Source organism: Microcebus murinus, chromosome 6 (assembly GCF_040939455.1).
Source record: "Microcebus murinus isolate Inina chromosome 6, M.murinus_Inina_mat1.0, whole genome shotgun sequence".
NCBI lineage: Eukaryota > Metazoa > Chordata > Mammalia > Primates > Cheirogaleidae > Microcebus > Microcebus murinus.
Window position 1 is genome coordinate 9,576,064 of NC_134109.1, and position 9,276 is coordinate 9,585,339.

Here is a 9,276-nt window from a genome sequence, read left to right on the forward strand (position 1 = left end):
AGGGCCCCGAGCGCGGGGCGGGGCGGGGCGGGGCTCGGGGGACGGGGCGCCCCTCCACGTGACCACTCCCAGTCCCGCCCCCGGGGCGGGGCCAGCGAGAACCGCTGAGCGCTCACAGTCATCTCCCTGTGTGGGCTGCCTGCCGGGGGAAACTGAGGCCCGAGGTCGCTCAGCTGGTTGGTGACAGAAGCAGCCTGGAACCCAGGTGCAGCTCTGTTGGCGTCCGACGCATGCCGCTGAGCTGAGCGCGCCGGGGGCCGTGGGCAGCGCTTTCCTGAGGCTCCATGCCTTGCCCGGGCGGCTGGGGACCAGGATCAGGGTGAGCGGGCTCTCCATGCCAACTGTACTCCCAGAGTGAGGGTGCTCCCGCCTCTGGAACTGGCAGAACGGGGTTTAAATCCTAGCTCTACTTTGCTGTGCAAGTTAGTGTCTCTTTGAGCCGAGATTTCTTATTATGTAAAATAAGGGTAACAAAACCCAGGAATTAAATGAGATAACATGTGGGTGTCCTCAATAAATGTGAGCACTAACATCGCTAATGGTGTAATGGAGACCAGCCTGTGAAAGTCCTCTTCTATGATTGCACAGTGCGCGACGTGCACGACTGGTACTCTGTGGCTCTGTTATGACTTTCTCTTACCTCAAACAAGTATCCCAAACCATGCAGATGCCATAGCTAAAATGAGAACAGCAGAGGTGCCCAAAGGGGCCTATTGTAGCCCAGGACTCCCAGGCTTTGTCACAGGCAAGGAAGGTGTGGCACAGAGATATGGATGGGTTTATTCAAGGTCACCCAGCAGCTGGGGTCCCAGCAGGGGCTGTGGGAACGGGACCAGGACCTCCCTGGCTCACAGAGGGTTTTCAAGATGTCTATCTTCCCTGGATTTTTTTCTTCTCCCTTTCTTTCTCTTTCCTCCTCTCTGTCCCCTTCTTTCTTTCTGTCTTTTGCTCCTTTTTCTTCCTTGCTTCTTTCTTCTCACCTTTCTCCTTTCTCATCTTGCTTGCCTCCCTTCCTTCCTGAGTCTTGAAACCTTCCAGTCCCTTGGCCCTCCCTCCCCTCCCTGGCCTCAGCCACTCCTGTGCCTCCACACCCATCACCCTGCCGCCCACAGCCTAGCCCAGCCTGCCCACACCGCCCTTGGCAAGAGCTGCCTCCCTCCGTCCCATCCTTCCTGTGTCCAGTGGCCAATCAGCCTGCTTGGGACCTTCCATGGCTCCTTGTTGGCTGTAAAAATATGACATACTTTTATCTGGAAGTCTCATCTGTACAAAAGGGCATGTATGTTGTGTATGTACAATTTAAAGAATAATAAAACCCCTTGCAGTTTAAGAACTAGAACAACGAGCAGTGATCTTCAAATCCTGGTGTGTGTCTCTCTAAAGGCATCTCTTTCCTGCTCCCTCTCCAGGGTCACCTCCGTCCTAAGTTGTCATGTTCATTGTTCTCTTGCTTTTTCTTTAGAATTTTGCCTTTATAGGTTACCTGTTTCAAATCTTTATAAAATAAAATTGCACTTTGGTAACTTCCCCTACCCTTTTTTGTTCAGCGTTCTTTGTGTAGCTGAAGTGTGCTGTTTTTCCCTGCTATACAATGTCCCATGTGCATGTCTATATCATAGTGTATCGATGCATTAGGTCTTTGATGGATATTTTGGTCATTTCCAGGTTTTCTGCTGCAGCAAACACTGTTGCTATGAATGTTCTCAAACGTGTCTCCCAATCCACAGGTACAAGGGGCTCTCAGGAAATATGCTAGGGATGGACCTGTAGGGCCATGTGTGGTCAGCTCATCTGCGTTTTCACTAAATGATGCTCATTGCTTTCCAATTTCCTGTTTCCCAGAGGTTTTATCCATTTTACTGTCCTACCTATAGCATGCAGGGCTCCACATTTTCACAACACTTTGTGCTGTTAGATTTTAAAATTTTTGCAAATACAATAAAATGTGTTTCATTTGAATTTAATCCTTATTTCTATAATTACTAATGACATTAAGCATCTTCTATACATCTGTTGATCAGTCCCATGTCCTTTGATGAGAAATGCCTATCACGAGGTCTTTTGTGCTCTTTTTAAAAATGCAGTTATTGATTTTTTTTCTTACTGACTTTTTGTAAAAGTACCTATATATTTTAGATACTAATCTTGTTGGTTATAGGTGTTTAAATATCTTCTTTCCTTGCTACATTTTATTTCACTCTGTTATATATTTTGATGAACAGGGGTTCTTAATTTTAATTTGGCCAAAATGTATTAACATTTTCCTTTGCAGTTAGTCCTTGTTTAAGAAATCATTTCCCAATTTAAGAACATAAGGATACTTTCCTATAGTTTTTTAGTACAAATTAAAACATTGTTTCTTTTCATATTTCAGCTCTTTTATAACTGATTTTCTTTTTTAGTGTGGGGTAAGGAAGCGATTTTATTTCTCCCATATGAATATTCCATTATCCCAGGCCTTTATTGGGCAGACTAGCTCTTTGCTGTTGATCTGAAACACCAAATTTATCAGAGGTCCATCTAGGTAAGGGTCTGTTTCTAGGTTGCTCTGTTCCATTAGTTGTTCATTTCCAACACTAATGCTATCCTGATTTAGATACTATAGCTTCATACTAATTGACATATGGTAGGGCAAGTTTCCTCACTGTTCCTTTTTAGAAATTTCCTTGCTACTTACTCTTGCCTCTTTGCTCTCCTGGATACATTTTAGAATTACCTTGCCAGCTCCACGAAATAACCTGGACTTGATCGCAATTATATTAACTCTTTTTGTAGAAAATTGATGTCTTAAAGATAAAAAATATTTCTCTTCTAGAACAAGGTATATTTCTTTACATATTTAGCTGTTCTTTAATATTTGAATACTAAGGTCTTGCAAATCTTTGGCTGAAATATTTCATGGTGCTTTCCAATTAAAATTTTCATTTTGAGATGATTGAAGATTGCAGTTGTAAGAAATAATACAGGGATTTCATGTATCTCATGTACCCTTTACCCAGTTTCCCCCAGTGGTTACATCTTGCAAAATTACATAATATCAGCACCAGGATGTTGGCATTGACATGGCAAAGATACAGGACATTTAAATTCATCACCCCGAGGAGCCCTCAGTTTGCTTTTTTATAGTCAGACCTGCTTCCCTCCTGCCCCAGCCACTCTTTAGCCACGACAGCCACTAACCTGTTCTCCATTTCTATAATTTTGTCATTTCCAGAATGTTGCAAAAATAGAGTCATGCAGTTTATACCCTTTTGGGATTGGTGATTTTCACTTAGCATAGTTCTCTGGAGATCCATCCAGTTTGTTGCCTGTATCAGTAGTTTGTTCCTTTTCATTGCCAGGTAGTATTCCATTTATGGATATACCATCGTCTGTTTAACCATGCGCCTGTTGGGGATGTCTGGGTCGTCTCTAGCTCTCATGCACCAAGCTGCTATAAATATTCATGTACAGGTTTTTGCATAAGCATGTCTTTAGTTCTCTGGGATAAATGTCCAGGAATTCAATCGCTGGGTCATGTGGTAGTTACATTTTTCTTTTGGAAGAAACTGCCAAGCTGTTTTCCACGGTGGCTGTACCATTTTGCATTCCACATGCAATGTAGGAGTGGTTTCTTCACATCCTTGCCAGCATTTTGTGTTGTAAGGGTTAATTTTATTTGTCACCTGTTATGGAGTGCCCAGATTAAGCATTATTTATGGGTGTGTATCAGTTGGTGTTTCTGGACAAGGATAACATTTGAATTAGTGGAGTTGGGAAAGCAGTTTGTCCTCTCCGAAGTAGGAAGACATCATGAAACTAGTGAGGGCTTGAATGGAACAAAAAGGCAGCAGAAGAAGGAATTTGCCTTGTTTTAATGCCTTCCTGCCTGAGCTGGGACATCTCGTCTCAACTAGTCCTGCTCTCGGACTGGGATTTGTATATAACATGTGCTCCCCTGGTTGTCAGGGGACTTGCACTGAATTATAGCGCTGGCTTTCCTGGGTCTCCAGCCCTGTGGCACTTCTCAGGCTCCCCGTAATTACACGAGCCGATTCTTCATAATAAATCTCCTCTTCTATATCTGTACACATCCTACTGGTTCTGTTTCTCTGGACAACTTTGACAAATATGGGCATTGTCATTTACTTTAGCCAATCGGATAAGTGTGTCATGCTATCTCATGGTGGTTTTTAGTTTGTATTTCCCTAGTGGCTAATGGTGTTGAACACCTTTTCAAGTGCTTACTTGTGGTCTGTATACACTTTTTGGTAAGATGTCTATAAATTGATCACACAGAATGTACTTTCTCTGGATAACTCCTTTTGTTCAGCATGATGTCTTTTTTTTTTTTTTTTCAGCATGATGTCTTTGAGGCTCATCTATATTGTTGTCTATATGGGTGGTTCCATTTTTACTGCTGTGTCGTGTTCTGATGTGTGGGTAGACCACAGTTTGTTTATGCATCCTCCAGTGAATGGACTTTGGGGTTGTTTCTGCATCTTTGGCTATTACGACTAAATGTTCGTGAACATTTGTGTGTACGTCTTGTATAGATATTTTGTTTGCCTAGTTATATGCCTATAAGAAACTGCGAGTCTGTTTTACAAAGTGTTTGTACGTGTCATGCTCCCACCAACAGTGTATGAGAATTCCAGTTGCCTCACATTCTCGCCAGCACTTGATATTTTCACTGCTGATTTTTAAATTTTTTTTATTTTTAAACCATCCTAGTGGGTGTAAAGTGACATTTCATTCTGGTTTAAATTTGCATTTCCCTGATAACCGGTGATGTTCAGCACCTATTCTTGTGCTTAGTGGCCATTTGTTTATTTTCTTCTGTGAATGGTCTGTTCAAATCTTTTGCCTCTTTTAAAAAACTTGAATTTTTTGTCTTTTTAGTATTGAGTATTGGCTTAGCATTAAGTTTTAGTATTGAGTTCTTTATGCATTTTGAATACAAGTCCTACATCAGTCGTATACACTGCAATATTTTCTCTGTGACATTTTACATTTTTTAAAAAAATGTTTTAAGTTTTCATTGATTTATTTGGTTTGTTTCTGGCTTTTTTACTGTATATATTTAAGGTCTACAACATGATGTTTTGATATATTTATCTCACTATACATATACATAGTGAAATGATTGCTATAATCGAGCAAATTAACATATTCATCATCTCATATAGTTTCCTTCCTTCCTTCCTTCCTTTTTTTGTGTTAAGAGTACCTACGATCTACTCTTTTGGCAAATTACCAGTATACCCTACAATATTATTCACTGCCATCCTCATGTTGTGCATTAGATCTCTGGACTCACTCATTCTGCTTAGCTGTGACTTTATACTCTTCACCTACCTCTTCCCATCTCCCCCTTCTCCCCCTGGTAACAATTGTTCTACTCTCTGTTTCTATGTACTCAATTTTTCTTTTATTTCCTTTTTCTTTTTTTTATTAATTGCAAAATCTATGAGAAATTTTCTTTTCTTTTTTTTCAGTTTCCATGTATAAGGGATATCATACAGAATTTTTCTTTCTGAGTCTGGGTAATTCACTTAGCACAACGTCCTCCGGGTTCATCCGTGCTATTGCAAATAGGTGACTAGTATTCTATCATGTATACATAAGTTCTTAGTTTGGGTAAAATCCAATGGATCTTTTTTTTTTTTCTTTTATGATTCATGTTTTTTGTGTCCTATCTAAGAAATCTTTGCCTGCCTCAAAGTCATGATGATTTTCTCCTTTTTCTCCATGGAAGTTTTATAGTTTTAGCTTTTATGCTTAGGGTTATGATCTATTTTTGTTCTTATATATGGTGTGGACTAAAGGTTGAAGCTCTTTTTTTCCCCTGCCCCACAGATATGTCCGATTGGACCAGCGCCATTGGTTGTAATGACCTTCCTGATTGGACCAGCACCATTGGTTGTGATGACCTTCCTGTCTCCACCCAATTACCCAGGACTGGGACTAGACTTAAGGAGACACACGATTTAAGGTGGTACTCACTCTCAGGTGCTAGCCCTGCATTTTCTGGTTAGTGACACTCAGTGCCTCCTTAAATTTTGATTCCTAAGTACCTTGCTGGTGTCACCCACTGACTGGTAGGCCCTGCACAGGCAGATGCGCATGTTAGAAAGATCCTCCTCCTCTCTATATGCCCTGCATGAGTGACCTCATCCAGGCATGTAACATGATCCGTGGAGGACACCCAGACCCCTGTCCTGAGCTTCATAGGGGCACATTCTGTACAGCTGTCTACTCAGCAGCCCGTCCTGGGCGGCTAATGGCATCTCAAATTTAACCTGGCCAGCACTGAGCTATGATTTCTCCCTTCCACTTGGCTCCATCACAGGAAGAAAGTAGTGCAACCCAGGTCCTCCGTGTACAGTTCCGGAGGTTGCGCACCGCACAAGGGTGCCTGGCAGAGAGGTGGGAAGGGCTTCAGATCAGCCGTGCCCCCCTCATCGAACCCTGTGCCCAGGCGAAGGGCTGTGTCTGCCCAGAAGAGAGGATGCCTTTGCTAAGGGTCTTTGGGGAAATTGGCAAAGATCCAGGAGTCCTCCTCAGCCTTCTGTCTCCCTTACACCCATTCTCAGCCTGCCAACCCTCCCATTCACTGTGCCATGGCCTTACGGGGCTTCTTGCTGTGCCACGGGGCCCACCAAGTGAAGTGTGTTTCCCCTCAGGGGATTAGTCTCTGCTATTCCTTCTGCTCGGAACGCTCTTTCTCTAGGTCTTCCTTCTGATGGTTCTGGTTTCATTTCCAAAGCTGCCTCCTCCAGCAGGCCCTCCCTGATTACTCCAGCTAAAGTACCCCCCCCCCCCCGCATTCTCTATCACATCACCTTACTTTATTTTCTCCATAGCATTTCTTCATTTTAAAACCATTTACTTGCTGGGAGAGGCACTCCGCCATGGGGCCTGAGCATCCCTGCACATTCTTACGGGGGACGGCAAGAACGCAAGGCTCTGGTGGCTCTATTCCCGGGGCTGTTATTCAGGATTGTGGTTTTAGGGAGTGACCTAGAGAGAGCCAGGTCATGTCTCCTCGCGGACACGGAGCAGACTCGCTCGCTGCTCACTGTCAACGCCGTGAATCTTGAGGCTCCATGTTGCGCACTGCTCGTGTGACACCGTTATGGGCCCAGTGTCACCTCCCTGGGGACACAGGGGCGCAGGGAGCACTGTCAGGAGTAACAGTCCTTGATGTGCACGAGGCCCTGCACTGGCTGCCTCCTCCGTTTTCTCTCCCGCCGTGCTCCCAGCGGTCAGGAGGGAGGTCTGACTGTCCCCGCCTGAGGCCAGGAGCCGAGAGGTGACCTCACCGGGCCACGCAGCTGGTGAGGGCTGGAGGCAAGAGGAAAGTGCCCTGGAGCCGGGACGCAGGTGGCGGCCACCTGCATGGTCTCGGTCCTGGCAGTGTGGCGTGGGGATGGAGGGAGGGGACGTGACTTTGGGTTCCGGGAACAGTCTCCAGGCTGTTGTTTTGCCAAGCACTAGATACATAATTCATGCATGCGGAGAACTTGAGACCCAGCGAGAAGGAACATTCTGTTCCTTAAAGGCTCTTGGCCTGAAGGCCACAGCAGGGGGCATGACCTTGTCACCTCGCCTCATCTGGGACCCACATGGAGAAGGGGGGCTAGAGAGACCTCAGGTGACTGCCTGCCCTTCCTGGGAGTCTAGAAAGGGTTAAGATTTCATGAGCGTCTCGCTGAGAGTCTTGATCAATTATTCCAGGCACATCACGGGGCTGGACACGGCCGGGACCCACCCCTCTTTAGCAGGCTGGAAAATTTGAGCCTGCAGGGGCAGCAAAACAACAGAAAACCTTGCTGTCCTTTGAGGCCTGGCCCCAGTGCTCCCTCCTCTGCCCACTCACTCGATAAAGCACATTTTTTCTGACCATTCACTAAGTGACCCGGGACTGCTAGTAACTGGATCACAGGGGACCTCGTTAAAATGCAGATTCTTCCCGAACCAGATTCTCTGGAACGGGGCTGTGCAATCTGGATTCCACACGTTCCCCGGGTGAGTTTAATGCCCTGGCCTCTTTCTCCCAACCCAAATTAAACCTCCCCTTCTCTGGGGCTGCCTAGCACTCTGCTGTGAAACTGCAGTTCAATTCGGTTCAACTCGGCTGGCACTCAATTTCCTGAGCTCCTCACGCTGTGCCACACACAAGCATCGCATCTGAGTTATGTCGCCTCTAAACCACACAACACAGGCTCAGAGGCCGGGCGCGGTGGCTCACGCCTGTAATCCTAGCACTTTGGGCGGCCGAGGCAGGAGGTTTGTTTGAGCTCAGGAGTTTGAGACCAGCCTGAGCAAGAGTGAGACCCCGTCACTACTATAAATAGAAAGAAATTAGCCAAACAACTGAAAATAGAAAAAATTAGCCGGGCATGGTGGCGCATGCCTGTAGTCCCAGCTACTCGGGAGGCTGAGGCAGAAGGATCGCTTGAGCCCAGGAGTTTGAGGTTGCTGTGAGCTAGGCTGATGCCACGGCACTCACTCTAGCCTGGGCAACAGAGTGAGACTCTGTCTCAAAAAAAAAAAAAAAAAACCAGGCTCAGAGAGGTTGACCTTGTTCAGGTCACTCAGCAAACATGGGCAAAGCCAGGATGTGAATCCAGACCCAGGTGATTCCAAGCCCACCTGCCTTTCATGCCATGGTTCCTACATTTTAATCAGACTGATGCAAAAACACAAATAATTACAAAGGGAGGGAGAATTATTTAATTCATTCATCCATTTCGTTCTTTAATCCGGCTACTCAGTACATGTTTTCTGAGCACCTACTATGTGCTGTGCGGGTACCGTGTGCCTGGAAGGGGCGGCCGGAGCTGCGAGGGGTTTCAACAGCGATGACGAGGACCTGAAGCGTGGCCAAAAGCTGCTCGTGTTGGGAGACTGAAGATTCGGGTTTGCATCTGGGCTCTGCCCCTGGTAGCTGATGGCACCAGGTGAGCTACTTGGGCTTTCTGAGCCAGAGCTTTTTCATCTGTAAGAGTGGAGTGTTGGAGAGAGGATGGCAGGAGTGCCGAGTGCTGCCCTTGGCATTGAGTGGCACTCTGAGCGGGGGAGGGGAGAAGGGAGGTTCGTTAGAGTGCGGGGGGCGGGGAGGGTGTCGTGGTGTGCAGGGATTGCTCACGTGCTTACGTGTGCTCTAGTTTTAACAAATGTTCTGCTGGAAGAACTGCATCCGAGGATCACAGAGTACGAGGTGGGATGGTTTCTAGTTTACCCACCAGACACGCGGGCATCTAGCAGACGGCCGGGCTCAAATGGAGGGCT

General features: G+C 46.0%; 1 long non-coding RNA gene across 1 annotated transcript; it reads left to right on the forward strand.

Moving 5' to 3' along the window:
- Positions 1 to 101: 101 nt before the first annotated feature.
- On the forward strand, positions 102 to 9,004 carry LOC105885799 (uncharacterized). The gene is made up of 3 exons (XR_001160820.2): positions 102 to 319; positions 5,839 to 6,012; positions 8,760 to 9,004. It is a non-coding gene; the product is annotated as an uncharacterized LOC105885799 (long non-coding RNA).
- The last annotated feature ends 272 nt before the right edge of the window (positions 9,005 to 9,276 follow it).